We start from the raw sequence: 21,435 nt of genomic DNA, 5'->3' as shown, positions 1-21,435 counted from the left end.
CGCCTACCCTCCCCTGCCCCTCCTCAGCTTCACTGAGATAGTGAAGTATAAAAACTGAAACTTCTGTACAAGCCATGCCACCAAAGTCCAGGATCCCCTGGGCAGGGCTGCAAAGACTACACATCTGTGTGAGTTACACAGACGCACTCTGCGCGCAGGTGCACACCCCACTCCCTGACGCCCACCGCCTCTTCCTCACTGCTTATGGGGGAGACATATCCGAGTGGCTGCCGAGAATCTCCACTCTGCATCTGAGGGAATCCTCTTCTTTATCTGTCACTCTGCTTCTCCATCTGCTCTTCTCCTTTCAGACTCTCACTGCTCATTTCTGCTTTGCACGCACACTGGCTGTGTCTTGGTATCCACGCCATGGAAACACACAGTTCTCCCAGCGTACCCTGTCGCTGTAAATGCAATCTCCTGGATTCCCATCTTTAAGATCATGGACAAAGCAGACATGTATTTATTTAACACATATTCATGAAGTGTCAGCTGCATGGGATACCTTGCAAAAACGAAACATCTCAGATAACAGTCACACATCCCTGGCTTCAGGGAGCCTACACTTTAGCAAGGAATTTTGTGTACTGCAACAAGCAATAGGTTTCTGGTTTCTTTCTTTCTTTCTTTCTTTCTTTCTTTCTTTCTTTCTTTCTTTTTTTCTTTCTTTCTCTCTTTCTTTCTTTTTTTTAGTATTGTTTTTATTTTTTAATTTTATCTATTTGAGAGAGAAATAGAGAGCACAAGCAGGGAGAGAAGGAGAGAGAATCTCAAGCAGATTCTGAGCTGAGAGCAGAACTTGATCCCACATGAGATCATGATCTGAGATCATGATCTGAGCTGAAACCAAGAGTGGCAAGCTCAACCGACTGAGCTACCCAGGCGCCCCAGAACTGTTTTTAATATAGGGGAAAAAATAAGACTTCCTGAGGAAGTGACATGGACCCTGAGGACGGAAGGAGGACAGGTGACGGGGGAAAGGGCATTCTAGCAAGGGTTAACAGCATGTTGGAGACCTGGTAAGGGCAGTGAAGAAAACTCAAGGAGCTAAAGGAAGTTCAGCATGACTTGAGGGGAGGAGAGTGCTTGAGGGGAGACATGGTGAGAGACAGTAACAGAGGTCAGGCAGCAGAGCCTGGGTCTGGATCTTAGAAGCCATATTAAGAAATCTGAACTGTATTCAGAGCAAAAGAGACCCCTACAGTAGTACTATCCAACAGACTTTTGGCGGCTGGTGGGAATGTTCCATATCGGCTCCGTTCAGCATGGTAGCCACCAGCTCATGTGGCTACTGAGCACGTAATAGGCGGCTGGTTTAACAAAGACACTGAATTTTTTGCTTTAGTGAATTTAAATGGGGCTGCACTGTCTGATACGTGTATCCTATGATGTTATGATGGGATGCTTATGTACATGTCCATTTGCTGACACATGTACGTACACAGACCTACATAAATGGTTTTGTGCTTTCACGTGATTATATGACCTCAGTAATGTGCTTGTGGATACAACCAGACACAACTGACCCTCCCCTATCCTTATAGAAGGACATGAGCAATGAAAATTGAAAATTTTGCATTGTGCGTGAGTCCATAGAGGGAGATTTGAATTGAAATCATGCATGAGTCCGTAGAGGGAGATTTGACCCAGGAAGAATTGGCACGAGAAGGAAATGGGTGGGATGTAAAACAAAGCTATACTTTTTAACTGAAAACAGGAAACAAAGAAAAGAAAATCCAATGAGACCACAGCAATTTGGGAGTCGAAGCTTTGTTTTCTTCTATCTTTTCATCTTTCTGTAAAAGATTTTCAAAAATGACACATATCTTTCGAAGGCACACTGGAACTGTCAGGGTCACCTTGAGAACCAGGAAGAACTCCAAAGAACATAAACAAAAAAGGGGATGGAATTCATCTTTAACCCGGATGACCTATTTGTCTAACTGACCTTCAACCACTAAGAAAATTTTAGGTATTCTGGTTTGCACAAGTATTTATTTTGAATTTATTAAAATTGTAGGAGATGGAATAAATGAAGTCCTAGCTATGAGAATTATTAGCGTACCTAAAAGATTGATCACCTCATGGACCATAATGACTTTTTCCTTGTGGAAAGGGTAACTCAATTCTACACATATGAACTAAACAATAACTCCACCTTCCAGTAAACAGTGTAATTGTTACCACCTAGGAATGTTATGATTTTCTTTCCAGGGCTCATCTTTCCCAGTAAATCTCTTGATGGATACTCTACCCACCCTGGCCTATCAATTCCCTTAGTACGCTGTGTTCCTGATTGCTTCCGAGTCTTTGTGCACACTGTTCCCTCTACGTGAAACATTCTTCCCAATCTCTTGCCAAGTTAGCCCACGCCCATCCTTCAGGTCTTGATTTATACACCACTTCCTTAGGAATGTGGTCGCCAACCCACTCCACCTAACCCATATCAGATCAGTCCTCCCTGTTTTACATTTCCAAAGCCCCTGTTCTTCTCTTTCATAGCACTTCTCTGAGTTTTAATAATTACTTGCATGAAAAAAAAATAATAATTACTTGCATGATTATTGTTTAACTTTATCTTGTCACCTGGATTGTTGGCTCCATGAGGTCAGATAGTGCAATCTACCTTGTTTGTCATTTATCATATCTACAAGATTTAGGACAGGTCCTGGCAGATAGTAGGTGCTCAATAAATATTAAGTGCTCCATAAGTGAATGAATGTATTTAATTTTGTTTCCCCTTTAGGTTTGTTCATCTAATCCCTTCCTTCCATCTTGCTGTATCATAAGCTACCCTATTATGGAGTTCTGTACAATGGAAAACAACTCCAAAGAAACCCTAAGCCAACCCTAGTTGATTAACTCTGGTATTCCTTGTGCAGTTCCCCTTAAGATCTCATAGAGCATCTGGTGTTAAATCATTAAGTCACAGCAGCTATAAACATGTTCAGGCCCAGCATGAACTTGGTCTGACATCCAACCAGTCTTCCGGCTGTCACAGAAATGCCTCCATCCATTTCAGAAATGTGCTTACTACAGAAATACGATGCTCTGTTCGTTATATTTATGAGTTACTGAATTTCCAGGATGCCTTCAATCAATAGAAAATAGACATTATATTCTTACCTGAAGGCAATAGTGATGTGACTCCCTGTGAATCTGGGAGGGAGGGAAATAAGATGGCTCTCAGAAAATTATTTTAATAGACATGTGCTAACCTACCTTAGGGAGAATGGCTTTCAGAACAATGAGGCTTGATTGTGATGAAAATTATGGAAAAATTTAAAATATCCGCTGGCCGAAAGGGGATTAATCAGTGCTGGAGATGTAGAAAGGAAGCAGCAGCAATGAAGGATGTCACAGACGACAGACCTTGAAGAGCTGTGGTCACGTTAGCAGAACCTTTTCTCCCTTGAGAGGGGGTTGAGTGGGCTCTCTGCTTCTATTGTGATTGTCTATTGTCCTTTCTATCCAATGCCTTGTTTTGACCCCATGCGCAGTAAGCTACCTTTGATTATAATTTAGTTTCTCATGTCTGTTTACTGGGAGGTAGGATGTTAATCTTGCCAATACGGCCGTCCCTTTGGGCCTAAAAGTCTGCTTCTCATCAGAAAGACATGCATTGGCACAGGGGTCCTGGGAAGTTGGCTAACCTCAGTCCTCTCCTGAGAGGTGTGCCCCTCCCACCCACCCCTGGGTGGTGCCTAGAAGCAGGTGACAGGGTGTGTCCAGGTGAGGCCAGCCCCAGACTAGAGCACCCACCACCAAGGCTGCCCTGCAAGATCTCTGAGGCATCGCCTAACTTCCCTACTCTCCAGGCAAAATCCCTGCTGTCCGCTATCTCCATCCAAATTTAAAAGGGAGACCCTGTGAAGTAACTTGTCAGTTAAAAGCAGCCACATCCTCCTAGAGGTCCTTTTGAAGATTCCCATGAAGAGACATGAAATTCTAGTCATACCATGGGGATGAAGACTGCTGCCCCACAAAGACAAGGACAGCTGGGAGAAAGGCCAGGAGAAGGAGAATAGAAAGAGAATAAGGGGCTAATGTCCTCATCATACCAGCAAGAGACAAAAGATACTGTATCAGAGAGTTGAATGGGAATCTGGTAGAATATAATGAAGTTAAAGATTTAGCAATAAAAGAAATAAAAATAACAATAGTAACCACATTGTAATAGATACATCGATGAAGAATAAGCTAACAGGAATAAAAGTAACTTCACTGTCCTAGTTAAACACAAAGATGAGGAAAGGAAAAGTGCAAGAGAATCAAATTCAGTTCCACCATAGCAGGGTGCCTGTAGATAATGTAAAGAAAATCATGTTATTTAGAGATCTAGGGATAAACTCACAGAAAACAGAGGTTAAAAATTTCTAAGTGGTTACCTCTGGAAATCTGACTGAGTAAAAAGCATTGTGGCCAAGGAATTTTTTTAAATAAGTCTATATTATTATTATTATTAAATTTTGATTGTGTGCATTTTGAGTCATTCATTCAATATCCCTTTATTAAGTGCTAACCATGTGCAAGGCAGAATCCAGGCCCTGGATATTCGCACTGAACATAATACACAAAAATCCTGCCTTCAGAAATGTAGTAGAGGGAACAGAATAAATAAACACTAAAATATATGGTATGTCACATGATGTTAGCTCAGTTGAGGAAAATAAAGCTCTCATATATCAGGTGAGAGACTTGAACACAGACTTGAAGGAGGTAAGGGAGGGAGCCATGTGGTTTCCTTTGAAGGAAGACTGTTCCAGGCAGAAGGAGTGGCCAGTCCAAAGGTCCTGAGGTGGGAATGCCTAATGAGGTGGGGGAAGAGCAAGAGGCCAATGCAGCTGGAGTGGAGGGAATGAGAAGACATAATTAGAAGAGGTAGAGTGCCGGGATGAAGGGGGACACAGTATAAGGCTTGGTAGCTATACACAGATTTTGGCTTTTACTGGGAGTAAGATGGGAAGCCCATGGAAGGTATTCAAGCAGAAGAGTAACATCTAACAAATTTTTTAAAAATCTGACATTTTTAATAATAAGCTTTTTTGAGATTGTCGGGGAGGACAAGAAGGGAAAAGAAACAATAAAAGTTTTTCAAGTTATAAAGAAAGATAGTAAAAAAATAGACTCCTAAATTATCGTTAAATAAAAGGATGTGTTTTCTTGTTTTAACCTGTGAATATCTGTGAGCTAAAGATCTTTCATGATACAAAGGAAGAACTTCCTATAGTTGCCCTTAGAGGTTCTTTCAACCTGCTTGCTCTCAATGAGAGTCCATCTGCCAACCAACCCCACTGGGTTTCCAGAATTTGGAGACTGGGACAGCTCCTCAGCCATACTGCCCCCGCCCCCTCCTTTGAGGTTGAAGCACAGGTATTTCTGTCTTGTTGCCATATCAGTGGCTCCCAGACCTGGTCGATCACTGGAATCTCATGGAAGAGCTTTTCACAAATATAGACTTCTGGGGTCTCCCCCCTGAAAAGATTCTGAATCTTTTGCCCTGAGGTGGGATCCAAGCAGTGATGGCAAAAGGGCAGTGCACCCTTGACCCCTCCAAGGGCAGGGTGGTGGGAGGTGTACACCCAGGTGCAGGCAATAAGTCTCTAAAAGGCAGTAATGTCTTTTAGAGAATTTAAAGAATGATAATAGAACCAACTAAGAGTCAGTCTGCTTTTTATTATCACCGTGTGCTAACCATTCTAAACATTGTCAGTGATCAAATATTTCTCCAAAATCTAGTTTGTTTGTTTATTTGGTTGGTTGGTTGGTTAGGTTTTTTTGGCCTGAGTTCTAAGCACTTGGTTTAAGATATATATATAGATAGATAGATATAGATATAGATAAATATTTTAATATTTTTAAGAAGATTTCATCTATTTATTTATTTATTTATTGCTGAAACTATGGCTTAAAGATTTCATTTATTTATTTGAGAGAGCAGAGCTAGAACGAGAGAGAGACCATGAGGTGGGGGGAAGGGCAGAGGGAGAGGAAGAAGCAGACTCCCTGCTCAGCAGGGAACACCATGAGGGGCTGGATCCCAACATTCCAGGATCATGATCTGAGCTCAGGCAAATGTTTGACTGAGCCACTCAGGTGCCCCCAGAGAAATTTTCTAATGGTTGAAGTTGGAGGCTTGCTTGGGATTCAATCTGTGTCTTCCACATCCATAGTACTAGATTTTCCAGCATTCTAAATAATTCAGACTAGCCCATGGTAATGGTCTTAGTCAAGATGAAGAAACAGAACTTGAGTTACTTCAAATTTGCCATTCTATGTAATCACCTGGAGTTTTTATTTGTGCATATGGTGTACAAATTATTATGGTGAAATAGAGTATAAATGATGAAGTACAACATATATTTTGGGATGGGCAAATTTTATTTCATACCTGAACTATTGTATTGAATATTTTTTTTTTTTTTTTAGTAGGCTCCATGTCTAATGTGGGGCTTGAACTCACAACCCTGAGATCAAGGGTGAGATGCTGTATGGTCTGAGCCATCCAGGCACCCCTTGAATAATATTTTTAAATTAAAACTTCTTCTTTCAAATTGTTAACTATTTATAAAATAAAAATGAGTCAAGACAATGTTATTTCACATACATTATTTATTATAGCTACATTATGTACAACATATGTCCTACATATATTATTCATAACATGACATCTTATATAGTCACTACTGATTATTGCATAATTACTATTAAAATAATTTTGTCACAAAATGAAGGGGGTGTTACTCTGCTCCAGTTATCAAATGGGCCAGGTCCCTTCCCTGGATCTACAGGTCTATGTTGTAAAAGTTCTCCAGGTCCTTTTGACATGCAGCCAGATGCGGGAATCTCTCTCCGTATCAAATTCGCCACTTGCTCCAACTCTTCTATCTTCTCCGACCTCCTTCCCTCGACCAGCTCTACTCCCGCTTTCCCCATTCGGTCTCCCAAGGGTCCTAGGAGGTGAAATGGTGCTGATTAAAACCTTTTTTTGCTTCTAGACAGCGGTGTGCTGGCAAATACTTAACAACCAGTTCCCTGGGTGATTTATAGCATTTATGGATTTCCATAGTATAGAATACTCCCAACACCAACATGATGTCAACCTGCTTGAGAAGTTCCTGCAAATGTAACCGTCAGTTCTCACAAGCTTGAACAAGTCAGCTGCAGCACACCCCTGCTCCCAGGGGTTCCTGAGACATTCTGCTAGAAGGATAATGGATTCTCATGCAAGAATTCGCTCACTTTTTAAAAGATTTATTTACTTACTTGAGAGAGAGAGTGAGTGAGAGGGGCTGAGGGGAGGGGGAAGAGAGACTCTCAAGCAGACTCTTTGCTGAGCCCAGAGCCCAACACAGGGCTTGATCTCACAACCCATGAGATCATGACCTGAGCCAAAGTCACGGGTCTGGCGCTTTAACTGATGGGACCACCTAGGCCCCCAAGTTCACTCGATTTTAGAAACTAAACTTCAGCTTTCTGGATCATTCCTTAAGTTTGTAAATTTGTTGTTAAAATTTAGAGTATTCTTATATACACTCTCCCACCACGGGTCAGGAATAACGAACTTCCATGTTCCTTCTTTTTTCCACTTTACGATGCACATACCAGCCCCATAGTTAGAAGTTTTTGGATGAAAATATGTCTTTCTAGCAACATGTGTGTGAACACACACCCACAAACTCTTCCTTCTCCCCTTAAGTTTATTGGCAAACATACCGAGAACATACTTGCTTCCCCTATCCAACCAACCTGTTCCCCTGTAAAACTCACCTTAAGTCTGTCTTCATTCTTTCCTCTCAAAAGGAGGTGCCAAGAGATGAGGCAGCTTCCCATCCTGACTTTGAACTGTGAGTCATAGCCAAACAGACCTGGGTTCAAGTCCTACTCATTAGCACTTACACCAGGTGAGACTATCTACCGTCTCTTGAGTCTCAGTGATAGTCACTACCTCATAGGGTCGGTGTGGGATTTAAATGAGATAATACTAGCTAAGCATGTTGCCTGGGCCTACAACATAGTTAGCCTCAGCAAGTTCTATTGTTATTCTAATTACCTCGGTAAGTATTAGTGTGATCACTCTGCTAGACTTTCCAGTTACCATGGAAATGAATAGCCAAGGTGCTGATGTTCACTGAGATACATATCCAGCCGGACTGGAAACAGTTGAAGGATTCTTCACATTACTCAGCCCTTACAGTGATAATTACTTACAGAGCACTGCTCAGAAGCAATCCTAGTATGTAATTTCTTTGCTGTGCTTTGTATAAACAAACTCTCAATACTTAATTCCTTCTTATTACTTAACTGTTCACTTGTTGCACTTTGTTTTCTTAACTATTTTGTGAAAATGCAGGAGTCATGTCTTATTCATCAGGGAGCTCCTTTAAAGCGCTTAGCAGAGTGCCTGGTATGAAGTGGCTGTTCAGTAAATATTTGATTGACTACATTGTTTATAGAAAAGGTTTGCACTGTATTTTTGTTTGTTTGATTTGCTGCTGTAAATCTGTAATATTTTCTTATTCCTGATTCCCAGGGATTAGGGACTATGGACATAGCAAAGCACCACTTCCCTCCCCTCCAAAAGAAATGTACATTATTTATAATAGTACAAAGTATATATGTATATAGATATTTTCAGTTATAAAAATGATGTAAGGAATATCGTTTTATCTTCAGAATGATAGTATTGCATTAAGGATCTTCAGACCTGTTGCAGTTCTCTGTGCCTCTGTCAGAAACTCAGTAGGGCCCTTTGGGAGCTGACCCAGGCTATGTCCATGACCATGCTATGCCCAGGTGTTCAACCCCTGCCTGCCTCGAGACAGATCTTGCCATACTGTTCTTATAGTGGACCCAGGAGGCAGAAAGCCTAAAGAAATCTGGGGACCACAGTACCACCTGTGTGGCTATGACTAGACATAAGAGACAGCACAGACTGAAGGTTTAGTTGTTGGGAACAAAGTGTATCAGTTAGGATTTTATCAGAGAAGTACTATCATGAGCGCTATAGGGGAAGGGATCTATTAAAATATTTAGACTTTATACAATGGTAGTATGTGCTGGACAATTTTATATAAGAGAGAGAAGACAGGAAATGGGGAGAGCAAGGACAGTCCAGAAGACCCAAAATGGAAGCCATGAGGGTAAACTACCTCAACTTTGATAACATGAGTGACCGATGAGCAAAGCCAGCACCCTTCCTCACAGAGCTGCACACATACCTGGCTTAAGCCTCAGAGAGGCTGAAGGAGAAAATCCAGCAGTCAGGGGAGGAGCTAGAAGCTGGGACGCTACCCCGTGCCAAAAAGGGGAACAGCAGACCAGAGGCCACATGAGGGAGCTGCCCCTGTGCCTGGTGTAGAAATGGCTGAAGCCTCGTTTGTCTTCAAATCTCGCCCAGATTTCTCTTGTGGCCAATCCCAATCTCAAATCATATGGAGAAGTAATTTTACTTCTCTAAATAAACACAATAAAAAGACACCACAGATCCCCAGATAACTCAAGGACTGTAATTTCCTTACAGAATTACTGGAAAGGATTGGAGATACTACATACATGTAAATCTCACAGAGTGACAGGCATATAAATTACAATGTTGTTAATGACACTAATAACTTGTTAAAATGTTTATTTATGGTTTCTTTTCCTTATGTTTTCCCTTTTAAGCAGATTAGTATTTTAATATTTTAAACAGCCCTAATATCCCTAATATATATTCTCTTTTTCGTGGTACTAGAATTCCCCTGAGTATAATTTTTCTTTTGCAACCACAGGTGGTCTTAAGAATTAAGTCAGTCAGTGGATTGGTAATACAAATGACGGGAGAACTTCCAGATCACCACCTAAAAGACAAGTTATAGGTCCTGGGCTTCTCTCTTTCCCTTTTCTGTGGGTTGGATTATAGACATGGAGCACACCCTGTTCTGGCCATGAGGATAAGGACCATCCTGGGAACTATTGGAAGGAGAAGATAAAAGGAGCCTACATCCCTACAAGACCATGTGGAGGCGATAAGCCCATGGAAGAGAGAAGCTGCCCAGACTTCTCACCCCATGCTACTATTCAAGTCACCATCACACATTTGTGTCTTGAGTCCATACCCTAACTAAAACACATTTTCTAGCATCTGCACCTTTTTTCCTGAAGACCGAAAGCAGAAATTGCTTGAAATCTCTACCGGTTTTAAGTGCCTAACCTCATTGAATAGATGTTTCCAGGAGATGAAGAGCGACTGAAGAGGGGCTTGAGAACAAGGGGAAAGAATGCTGTCTTTCAGAGAAGGAGACTAAGGTCTCTGGGATTTGTGCACAGTGGGAAGCCTCAGCCCCCTTCTGGACAGAGCCCCAAAGATAGCAGGTATTAGAGAGAAAGAGTGCATGCTGCCCCAGGAAGGCTGGAGCCTTGTTCGCTGGCTTTGGATCTCATCATGGATTATCATGATTGGGGCAACAGAGACTCACATGAGGGACCAGGTCTTAGTAGTAACCAGTCAATTAGCAAAAGGGCTACACTAATGCTCTGCACCAGAAGACCCAAGAACACTTCACCCAATGGCAATCCAGGGGGAACCTCAGTGTAAATGAAGATGTATTTTCCATTAACTTGGCAGGATGGGGACTCTGAGATTGATATAATATTATTTCAAAGAAAATACAGAAATGCAGATGAGTTTGTGGATTCCATTTGATACATCATAATTTTTAAATTATTATCCCAGAGTCACCCCAGATTTTGTGTTTATCCCAGGGCAGGCCCTGCCTCGGCTCAGGGATTAGCTAAGGCTGAGTGACAGAGTGAAAGACTGGGGGAGGCAGGGCAGGAGATACTGTCATGGTCTCAAAGGACTATGGCTCTAGAGCTCAGTAGTCTTTTCCTTAGTTATTGTGCCTTCAGTGCCCACCAGGTTACGAAAACCCTTCTCTTTCCCCAGGTGTCGAGCTTGTTGCAAACAAATAGGGCAGCTTGGGAACGGTGGTTACCCAGAGTGTCCTCTACTTCAAGCTCCTCTTGAAGAAGTGAGCTCCAAGGGATCCACATCACCAGACATATAGGGCTGGTCAGGACCTTCCTTAGAAACTGCATGTCAGGGCGCCTGGGTGGCTCAGTGGGTTGAGGCCTCTGCCTTCAGCTCAGGTCATGATCTCAAGGTCCTGGGATCGAGGTCATTGGGCTCTCTGCGTGGTGGGGAGCTTCTTCCTCCTCTCTCTCTGCCTGCCTCTCTGCCTGCTTGTAATCTCTTCGTCAAATTAATAAATAAATCTAAAAAAAAAAAAAAAAAGAAAGAAAGAAACTGCATGTCAGCCCCTGAAGCCTTAAGCCCATCAGCTCTCTTGTTGACATAAGCAGACACAGAGCTCCATGGGAATGTAGGAAGGAATGTGGAAGGCAAATGATACCGTCAGGTGGACCTCCAGAGAACCCAGAGGGAAGCAGACCACCAGCATCCCACTCTCTTCCTCTCTCCCTCTTCCCTTTCATAGGCATAAGAACCATCCCCAGCTAGGGCAGGGCACAAGAAGGACTCGAAGTGACAAGGATCAGAGCAGCCTGGAGGGAAGGGATCTGTCTCAAGGTAAGACACTGAAATTGCCTAGTGGTCAGTGCCACCTGGAAACCATGGAGATGCTCTGTAAATTACAAAGGGCTGGAGAGTCTCATCATAAGGGCCTGAGCTTTTACGGCCCCAAGGCAGGTGTAACAAACAGCTGGAGAAGACACATAAAGCCGATTCTTGGCAGCCAGGTGCAAAGGACCCAGGAAGCAGGGTGGCCAGCCCAGCTGTCTGTTCTTAAACCCCTCCTTCTCTCCTTTTCTCCCTCTCTCCCTTCTTCTCCTTCTTTCTTCCTTTCTTTCCCATTAATCACTCATTAACTGATCCAAAAACATGTATTTGTGCTCCATCTGTGTGCCAGGAACCCTGCTTAGATGCTCTGGTTACAAAGACAACCAACCTTTAGTCTTTGCCCTAGAAGACTTTGCACATTTTCATAGATTATCATTCATTTATTCATTCGACACACATTTATGAGTTGCTGGGTCAGGAAAAATACAGCCCCCTAGGCCTGGAGCTTACACCATTACACACCCTACACAATGAGCAACTCTTTTCTACCAAGCATGTGGAGAAAATACATGGTTCTTGTCAAGACTGACTATAGACTCATCTACCTCTCCCTTTCTCCATCCCTTTCTCAAGTCCTTTATGCCTGTGTCCACTAATTTTTCTTCCCAAAAAGGGAAGTTGTTGGTGCCTGAAATTCTAAGCTCCCTGATTTCAGACAAGGCCTGGGAGAGTATAAATAAGCATATGAATATTTAGCAAAAATGACTGCTATGTGAAGCTCGAAGCAGTGTTTTCATAATGCAGAGCCTGCTTTAATCACAGCCACAGGGAAAGCATTTGTTGCTGTCTTATCACACAGGAACGATTTTCCCATTGGCGATGGCAGCCCGCCAGCTGGCTGTGGAGCCAGAGCCTTCTTGGTCCTTTGGGTCACAATATCAGTTGGCATGCTCTACCGCCAGGCGCTGACATTTCTATTTTTGTAGGAGGTGCCAGGTCAGGAAGCAAAACTGCAGAATCACAGACTAATTCTTATTTACATTGAACATGAATCTCATTTTGGCTCAGAAGTGTATGAATTTCCAACCCTTAGAGTTGAATACATCAGAGATGGCTTAGAGCTTTGCTGATTGAAGTCGGCTGATAGTCTTTGGATCTTATCATTCCCTTTAAATTCCCAAGGTGGGTGGTAGAATGTCTCTATAAATCTACAGTAACTTGCCATTTCTAAATAAAGCCGCAGCTCAGCTGAGGCACCACTTTCATCCAAGCCCAGCACAGAATGAGCACAACAGAGCAATGGCTTGTATAGAGGAATTGAGTCTTCTGAAAGAAGGCTTTGGAGCCATCCTTAGTTGCCTTCCCAAAGAATGCTGCCAAAGGCTCCTTCTGACCTTTACCTGAGACAATTCATAGCCACTTAAACTCCATGATAACTGTGTCTTGGAAATATTTTAACATCAGACTGGAACATCTGACTCCAGCCAAGACAGAGTAACAGAGAGAATAAGATTTATTCTCCCACATAAAATACACAAAGGACAAAAATATATGAAGTAAGTTTTCAGGACACTGAACATCAGGCAATGAAGGAAGGATTCCTGAGAGCCAGGAAACAGCCAAAATAAGCACCATGATCGGCAACTTCCAGAGACTTCACAGGTTGCAATTTAGGGGCAAGGAAAACACAGGTAGAGGGCGATAGACTCCCTGGATTGAAGGAGGGGGCTGAGAATCTGAGAGACAAGCGCAGCTAGGGTTTGCAGGACAGAATACTGGGGAGACTGGTAGCGGGGGTAGAAAACAACATGCAGAGAGCACTCTGAAAATCTTTAGCAAGAAACCACGAAGTATTCAGCTAATAATCAGTGCGTGCATGTGAAAAAAACTAGATGAGGCTGAGAAAAGAAACACCTCAACAATCACATACACATAGGCATAATACCTGTTCCCACAAGCCAGACTGGAAACTTCATGATTCATGAAATGCTGGGCAAAGTACACAGAAGATTCTTACTTCTGTAGTGGGGAAAAATTAGCCCCTGAGTACTGCTCCAGTCTTGCCCAATAAGTCTTAAAGGCAAGCCAAAAGGACCAAAGTACTTCCAATTGAATCCGAGGCACAAACTATTTCTTAACTGGATTCTAGGAAGGACAAAAAAAAAAAAAACAAAAAAAAAAAAAACAAAAAAAACTTAAGAGTATTTATAGGAATACAAAAATATCACCTAACAAAGTAAATTTTACAGTGTCTGGTATCCAATAAAAAATTACCAAGCATAAAAAGAATCGGGAAAATATAACTCGTAATGAGAATAAACAATCAATTAAAATCAACCTAGAGCTCACACAGGTGTTAGAATTAGCAGAGAAGGACACTAAAATGGCTATTATAACTATAGTCCATATGTTCGAAAAGTTAACTAGAGAAATAGAAGATTTTTTAAAAAGGACTCCAAATTCAAGAGATAAAAACTGCAATGTGAGAGATGGAAAATACCTTGGAAGTGATTAATGGCAGATTAGACATTGCAAAAGAAAAGATTAGTGAATTTGAAGACAGGACAATAGAAACTATTCATTCCCTGCATATTTTCAGACCACAATGCTCTAAAGCTAGAACTCAACCACAAAAGGAAGTTTGAAAAGAACCCAAATACATGGAGACTAAACAGCATCCTTCTAAAGAATGAATGGGTCAACCGGGAAATTAAAGAAGAATTGAAAAAAATCATGGAAATAAATGATAATGAAAATACAACGGTTCAAAATCTGTGGGACACAACAAAGGCAGTCCTAAGAGGAAAATATATAGCGGTACAAGCCTTTCTCAAGAAACAAGAAAGGTCTCAGGTACACAACCTAACCCTACACCTAAAGGAACTGGAGAAAGAACAAGAAACTATTCAAAATGAAGTATAAGACAAAAAAAAAAAGAATCTTAAAAATGAACAGAACTGTGGTCCAATTCAAATAGGTAATATAAATATAATTGGAATCTCCAATAGAGGAGAGGGACAGAAAAAATTTGAAGAAATAATAACCAAAATATTTCAAACTTGATGAAAATTATAAATCCACAAATCCAAGAAGGTCAACAAAGTGTAATCACAAGAAATTTTCTTTTAAAATATACCAAGGATCATCAAAATCAAATTGCTCAGAACCAGTGCAGAGAAAAATCAGTGGAACAAAGAAAGGATGACATCAGATTTCTCAACTGAAACAATGTGTGTGAGAAGATGAGGGAGCGAGGTCTTTAAAATATTGAAAAAACTTTTGATTTAGAATTCTATACCTAGAAAAAAATGTCATAAACAAAGGTAAAATAAAACCTTTTTCAGAAATAGAAAAGCTGAATGAATTCATCACCAGCACACCCACATAACAAGAAAACTTAGGGAAAATTATACCAGATGGAAATATGGATGTACAAAAAGGAGAGCTTCAGAATGAATAATTGTTTAAGTAAAATAATTCATAATGAAGATTTGTTTAAACAAAAAGCATAACAATTTGTGTGTGTGTGTGTGTGTGTGTGTGTACACATGTGTGTAAAATGTATGACGGCTCTACCATAATGTCTGGAAAAGGAGAAATGAAAGTATATTGCTGTAAGGGTCTTATAGAGAAGTGAGGTATGGAAATCTATTGATCTACATGAACTCATAGAACCATCACAGTGATCTTGTGAGAAGGTTCAAGACACTGTTTATGTATGTGTGTGTGTGTGTACACATGCATGTATATATGTTTCACTTGAACTAAGATGCAATTCACATATTTCATAAAAAATAAAAATAATAAAGCAAGTTGGAAGACTTACACTATCAAATATCAAGACATATTCTTAAGTTAAAATAATCAAAGCAGGGGCGCCTGGGTGGCTCAGTGGGTTAAAGCCTCTGCCTTCAGCTCAGGTCATGATCCCAGGGTCCTGGGATCGAGCCCCTCATCGGGCTCTCTGCTCAGCAGGGAGCCTGCTTCCTCCTCTCTCTCTGCATGCCTCTCTGCCTACTTGTGATCTCTGTCTGTTAAGTAAATAAATAAAATCTTTAAAAAATAAAAAAAAAAATAATCAAAGCAGCATGGCACTAACACAAGATTGGGTAAAGCAAAGCAAAACAAAACAAAACAAAACAAAACAAAACAAAAAAACCCATAGTCACATGGTGTAAGATTCTATTTAAGCTCTGATAACAGAAAGCATACAGTCATTTTTCTTCCTACCACATATAATATAAAACAATATGAAGGCCCTAATTTCTAACATATCAGTCATATCAATAATTATGAGTTAAAATCACCCATTAAAAGGAAGGAATATATTCAATCTTGAAACATATTATAAATATTCAAAACTATGGAGATGGGCACACTCTACCCTTCTGACCTAAGTACTTCCCAGAGGCCCACTTCCTAACACCATCGTATCAGGCATTGGGATTTCAACCTATGAACTGGGGCAGGGGGAGGGTGCAAACATTCAGACCACATTTTTTTTTTTTTTAAGTAGGCTCCATACCCCACATGGAGCCCAGTGTGGGGCTTGAACTCATGACCCTGAGATCAAGACCTCAGCTGAGATCAGGAGTCAGACATTTAACTGACTGAGCCACAGGTGCCCCCAGACCATAGTACAATTTAAGGACAAGTCTAGAGTTGAGCAGCAAATTCAAGCCAGCTCCCTGCTACCTTTACAGGATGCCCAAAGACAACATTGGGCTTGAGCCCAGGTCTGTTGAACACCTCAGCCTCCATTCCCTCTCCCAGCCACTGGGTCCATTGGACATATCACAAATACACGCCACACATCCTGATGTTATTCCTCGGTAGACATGACTACTTGGTCATACTACCTTTTCATGGGGGGCCCACACAGATTAACTGCTTCAAGAAAGAGGCAGACTCTTCAAAGAGGTGACCATCCTCATAGTCCTGCCCAGGGTGGACCTCAGTCTGCTTCCACCCTGGGCGCTATTTACCATGGAGCTCAGGGCCTTCATTCAGCAACCCTGCCCCCGAATGTTCCATTTGCACTCAAAATGCCAGGGCTCCAACTGGTGCTCTTCTAAGTTCACTGCCCTTCCAATGTTGTTGGAAAATAGCCAGTGATATGTCTCTATTTTACTTTTTTCCATCCCAGAGAAGTCCCTAAACTTTCCTGCATATAGGAGGAGCCTTCCCCCCACCCCCAAACCCTCCATTAGGTTTCTAGGCTGGTAGGTATTTGTCCTGATCCAAAATCAGCCGGATTTATATTTGAAATTTCCTAAAATGTAGAGAAGAGGAAGAGGAAGGAAAAGGATATTATTGTTGTCGAATGCGTATCCACTGAGAACAGCAGAAGGACCCTTTTTGGTTTTGCCAGAATTAGCATCGCTAGATAAAATGGGAGACTTATATCCTGCCGGTTGCCAGGAGAGCGTGCCAGCTAATTTTAGCCCACTGTGTAAATATAACCAGCACTGGTATGCACTGGCCTTTTGCATCCACAAGGGTCAGGGACGTCCCGCAGCAGCCAGAGAGGGACAGTGCTGCCCCAGGATCGACTGAACTTCCTGGGCCCTGGGGCCCCTGCTCCCCAAGGAGAGGGGGTACTGATTTTCCACTTGGAAACAAGCTCAGTGTCATCCTGACACCCCCTAGGCACAAGGAAAAACCTTACCTGATAGGTTTGCTGTTGGGATCAAATGAATTGAAAGACATCAAGATCATGGCCCCTGCCTGGCACCTGTGTGTGTCCGGGGTGCGGGGGTCGCTCTCCTCATTTCTGCAAGAACTCAAGGGTCTCTCTGTCAGCAGTCACAATGACAAACCCTTCAACTTAGATGTTTCCAGAAACAGTTTCAGGGTGGCTAAAGTAGTGTAAGAGGGATGTATATGTGTTCACTTTCACTATTTTTTTTCTACATGGCCACCGAGATTAAGACAACAACAAAGACAAAATGGTTCTAAAATAGGTAAGATGTGTAAAAATAATCCGAGGGCTGCTTTCAGGGTTCAAGAAAGGAAACACTTCTGGGTTGGTTGTTTTTTTCTTCTTTATCTTGTTTCTGGGTGGGTTTAGTTTGGTTTGACTTGGTTTCATCTGAAAGTCAGTTACAAGAATAAGCCGAGGATGGAGTTATTAGCTGGAGCGGACTGTCCTCCTCCAAAGGGAAGTGAGGGAAGGAAGAATGGCGTGCTCCTTGCCCACAGACCATGTGAACCTGAACGTGAAGAACACCCTGACGGAGCTCATGTAAATGGATGGATGATCACCCAAGTTTTCCTCATTTGTTTAAGAGTGCATCACGTAATTTCTTTTTAGCAACCAGATAATCCTGCTGGCTATGTTTCTGCTCTGGCTAATATTAGTTTGCATTTCCTGAGCCAGCCAAGCCAGTGGGATCAGATAGTGACATGGGGAGGGAGTTGGCTCAGGGTTTTAAAACTGGCAACACAACTGCAGGGCAAGTCATTCTGTATTTAAATGTGGAGCATGGCTACATTGTTTCCTTTTTATACAGAAGAATTTCTTTCAGGTAAACTAATTCTAGTATTTAAAAAAATATACTCCCAGGAATAACCCCTCATTTGTAGTTTCTTTTAAGGGCAAAGATCTCAATGTGCTGGTAGAATCAGTGTGTATGGTTCTTGGCAAACACCTTTCCCAGTATCTTCCTCCTCCCTCCCAGTGACTCTTAGGCATGTTGTGGTCACACTGTGCTCCTGTGTGATAACAGGCTGTGGCAGACAGGGACACAGTTCTACCTGGAACCCCAGGGATTTGTCTTTATGGCTCTCATGGGGAAAGCACAGAAATCAGACCGACTTTGTTTAAAATCCTACTCTAGGACTGGCAAGCTGTGTGACCTAAGGCTAGTGACTTCACCTCTCTGAACCTCCAGGCAGGAACATGGTCCTCGCTTTGCATGCTTGCTTTTAGCTTAATAAATGTTGAACCTCACAACACCTCTGGGAGGTGGGTATTATTATTAGTCATACTTTATGAATGAGAAAACCAAAGCTAGTAAGTAATTCAAAAGTAGCAAGGATAGAAAGTAAGAGAAGACTGTGAGAGAGGAAAGAGGTGGGATCTGTAGAACTTACCCAGTGGCTGGACACTGCCTGCTGGAATCGGGTAGCGCAAGGATTCCTGGCTCATTTGACAGCAGAGTCATGGTGCAAGTCAGCCCCAGAGCGATACTTAAATTCTGTCCTGGGTCTGTTGGGTTGGGGCCCTGTGTGGGATGTATACATGGAGAGACACAGCATGACCCATTCACACCAAATACCTGCCTTCATGTATGAGGCCTCTCTTGAAATTCCTCAATTAGAACCTTCTTTACTTACTTAGAAAGCATTTAATTAATTCCATAAATAATTAGCTCTGCTATAGGGTTCAGGGGCTGCGAACTCAGACTCGACAGCCCAGAGCCGAACTTCTACCTATTACCTCTGCTGACTACACACACGGCGTGGGAGGTCATCAAAGGGCGAGCCCAACTCACAATGTGATCCTGGGAAGGAACAAGAGGACTGCTTTCTGTGCTCCCTAAATACTCCCAGATCACTGAAGTCTTAAGTACAATTCAATTTAGCAACCAATAATTGAACATCTACCATGAGCCAAGCCGTGTGTTAAGCATGGAGACACAGCAATAAACAAGAGACACAATTTTCCCACCTTCACTGGGGTTACTTCTAGCCCGGGAGGCAACAGTTAAACTGAAAATAAGTGTGTCAGGTGCACAGATTTTCTGCTCTGTTCTCTCTTCGAGAAAGGACTTGCTGCCCAGCTACCGGCAGTATGGTTAGCTGAGAGCCTCTAGCACTTAGAACCTCCAGGTCCTCCTCAGGTTTCAAGCTAAGGTCACACTATTCTCATGGTGGCTTCCAGACCATGGCCAACTGGAGCAGTGGTAGCTGAGAGTGTATATTCTCAGGGGTGACCCCCAGCAAGGGTTGCTAGAGTTACCAAATAAAAGCACAGAACACCCTATTAAATTCGTATTTCAGATAAACAGTGACTATTTTTAAAGATAAGTATTCCCCAAATATTGCATGGGATGTGCTAAAGAAAAAATTCCTCACTTATCTGAAATGTAAATTTAACTGAACCCCTGATTACCTTACTCCCTGCCAATCACTGAGCAAGACACTGGTACAAAGGTCTTCCCATTTTCCTGCAGCCTCAGACTGTATTAATAGGTGGTCTTGGCTCCAGAATTCTTGCTGGGTTAGTGAGGTCTTGACATGCCTTGATCCTGGTCCAATGGTTTTCTCTACACAGTCCTGAGCTGGCCCCTTTTCTTTTCATAGGTATTACTCCCAGGTAAATATTTTGCATTTCTAACCCCATTTCGGCATCTAGTTCTCAGAGAACTTACAACTGTTGGTACCAAGAATGATCTGAGAAAGCCAATGGTAAGATCAAGGTTTGGGGACCGTACTGTTCACACCTAGCTGGTTATGAGGGCCCCCCTATTCCTGGTGGCAGATGATTTGAAGGTAGCCTTTGGCATGAGATGGGAATCTACTTGTTAAACGTTTCATCCTGGGTCAGCTGGGAGGGCATGTAGGCAGAGGAGAGTGCACTGATTCAAGCATTTGAAATGTCCTTTGAGGCTCATTGGTATAAAGATCATGGAATTGGGTGATTATCACTAAACTGCAGGACAGGAGGATAGTGAGAAGTTGAGAACAGTTAGCAACTAAAACTAAGTTAAAAGGGAGCCCCTTTTCAGCAGAAAAGCTGAAAGTGAAGCCCAGGATTTAATAGCTACTGAACTTCGAAGACCATTCAGTGCTGCTCAATCAAGGCAGGACTGTTATGTCAAAGTCAGGCCCCAGCTGGTGAAAACTGAGATCATGACACAACACTTGGGATGCTTCAGAACCTTCTGAGCCAATAGGGGTCACTTGCCTCGATCAGTCAAGAGCTAGCACATTGTTTATGCAGGAAAGTGATACAGAGGGCTTTCCCCCAAAAGACAGCAGATGACTTCTCTCTTCCTCTCCTGGACAGCAGGCTACCATTAGGGTTAAGTCATAACTCCACCCAGCCACGGATAGGCTAGGTCGAATAAGGGAAGAAGCCACCATAACCCCGAAGACACAGGAACATGAGATTAGGTGCTTGATCAAGAGGTCTAAAACAGAAGTCTGAATAAGGGAGAGTACTTGGGTCACTCTCTTGAGATACAAGAAACACTCCAAGAAGCAATATGAACTTGCTTTTAGGGTTGCTTCTAGAAGCCTGGAGAAATTGATGACCCATGCTGAAAGTCTGGAATGCCTGTGTGTCATGCCATGGCAGGCATAGGGGAAGAAAGTAAAAGGCTCAGGGAAGTGGGCTTGCAGGAATGGGTGTATTATGTGAGGCCAGAGGGCCCATCAGAAGACACACCATTTACCAAGGCCACTGAAAATGTCATGGTGAGAAGGACATGACTAGCATCGCTAAGTGGTTCAGTGGTGGCTCTCTTCTGGGGCTGACAATAGGAGAGTCTGTCACAGAACTTGGCTCACTGAAGGACCTGGCGATGTTGGGCTCCTCCAAAACAATTAAGGCCAGGTGGTGGTTTTTAAGCACCAGAAGCCAGGTGGTTGTAATTATCATGACAACTGACAAGAACAGAGTGGTGGCCTGGAGGGCTTAACCTATGGAGAGAGCATCCTGGAGATGGTGAATAGAACTCACCATTCCTAGGAACAAAATACTAGGCAGCCAACTAGAGTGCCCATTAACTGTATATATCAAAGGGAAGGAGAATGAATGCAGAAGGCTGAGGATGATTTCACCAATACAAAGTCAGGATAACCTTGTAAAGGGGCCACACCTGAGCCAGTTTTCAGATTCAAAACCTGTTGGCTGACAAGTAGCT

At 42.4% G+C, this 21,435-nt stretch overlaps 1 long non-coding RNA gene across 1 annotated transcript; it reads right to left on the bottom strand.

Annotated features, from left to right (window-relative positions):
- Window positions 1-6,647: 6,647 nt before the first annotated feature.
- Window positions 6,648-19,339, bottom strand: LOC131830289 (uncharacterized). The gene is made up of 3 exons (XR_009353100.1): window positions 19,236-19,339; window positions 18,659-18,789; window positions 6,648-6,953 (listed from the first exon to the last, which is right to left on the bottom strand). It is a non-coding gene; the product is annotated as an uncharacterized LOC131830289 (long non-coding RNA).
- Window positions 19,340-21,435: the final 2,096 nt, after the last annotated feature.

This window comes from Mustela lutreola, chromosome 4, assembly GCF_030435805.1.
Source record: "Mustela lutreola isolate mMusLut2 chromosome 4, mMusLut2.pri, whole genome shotgun sequence".
NCBI lineage: Eukaryota > Metazoa > Chordata > Mammalia > Carnivora > Mustelidae > Mustela > Mustela lutreola.
This window is presented reverse-complemented; position numbering and strand designations above follow the sequence as displayed.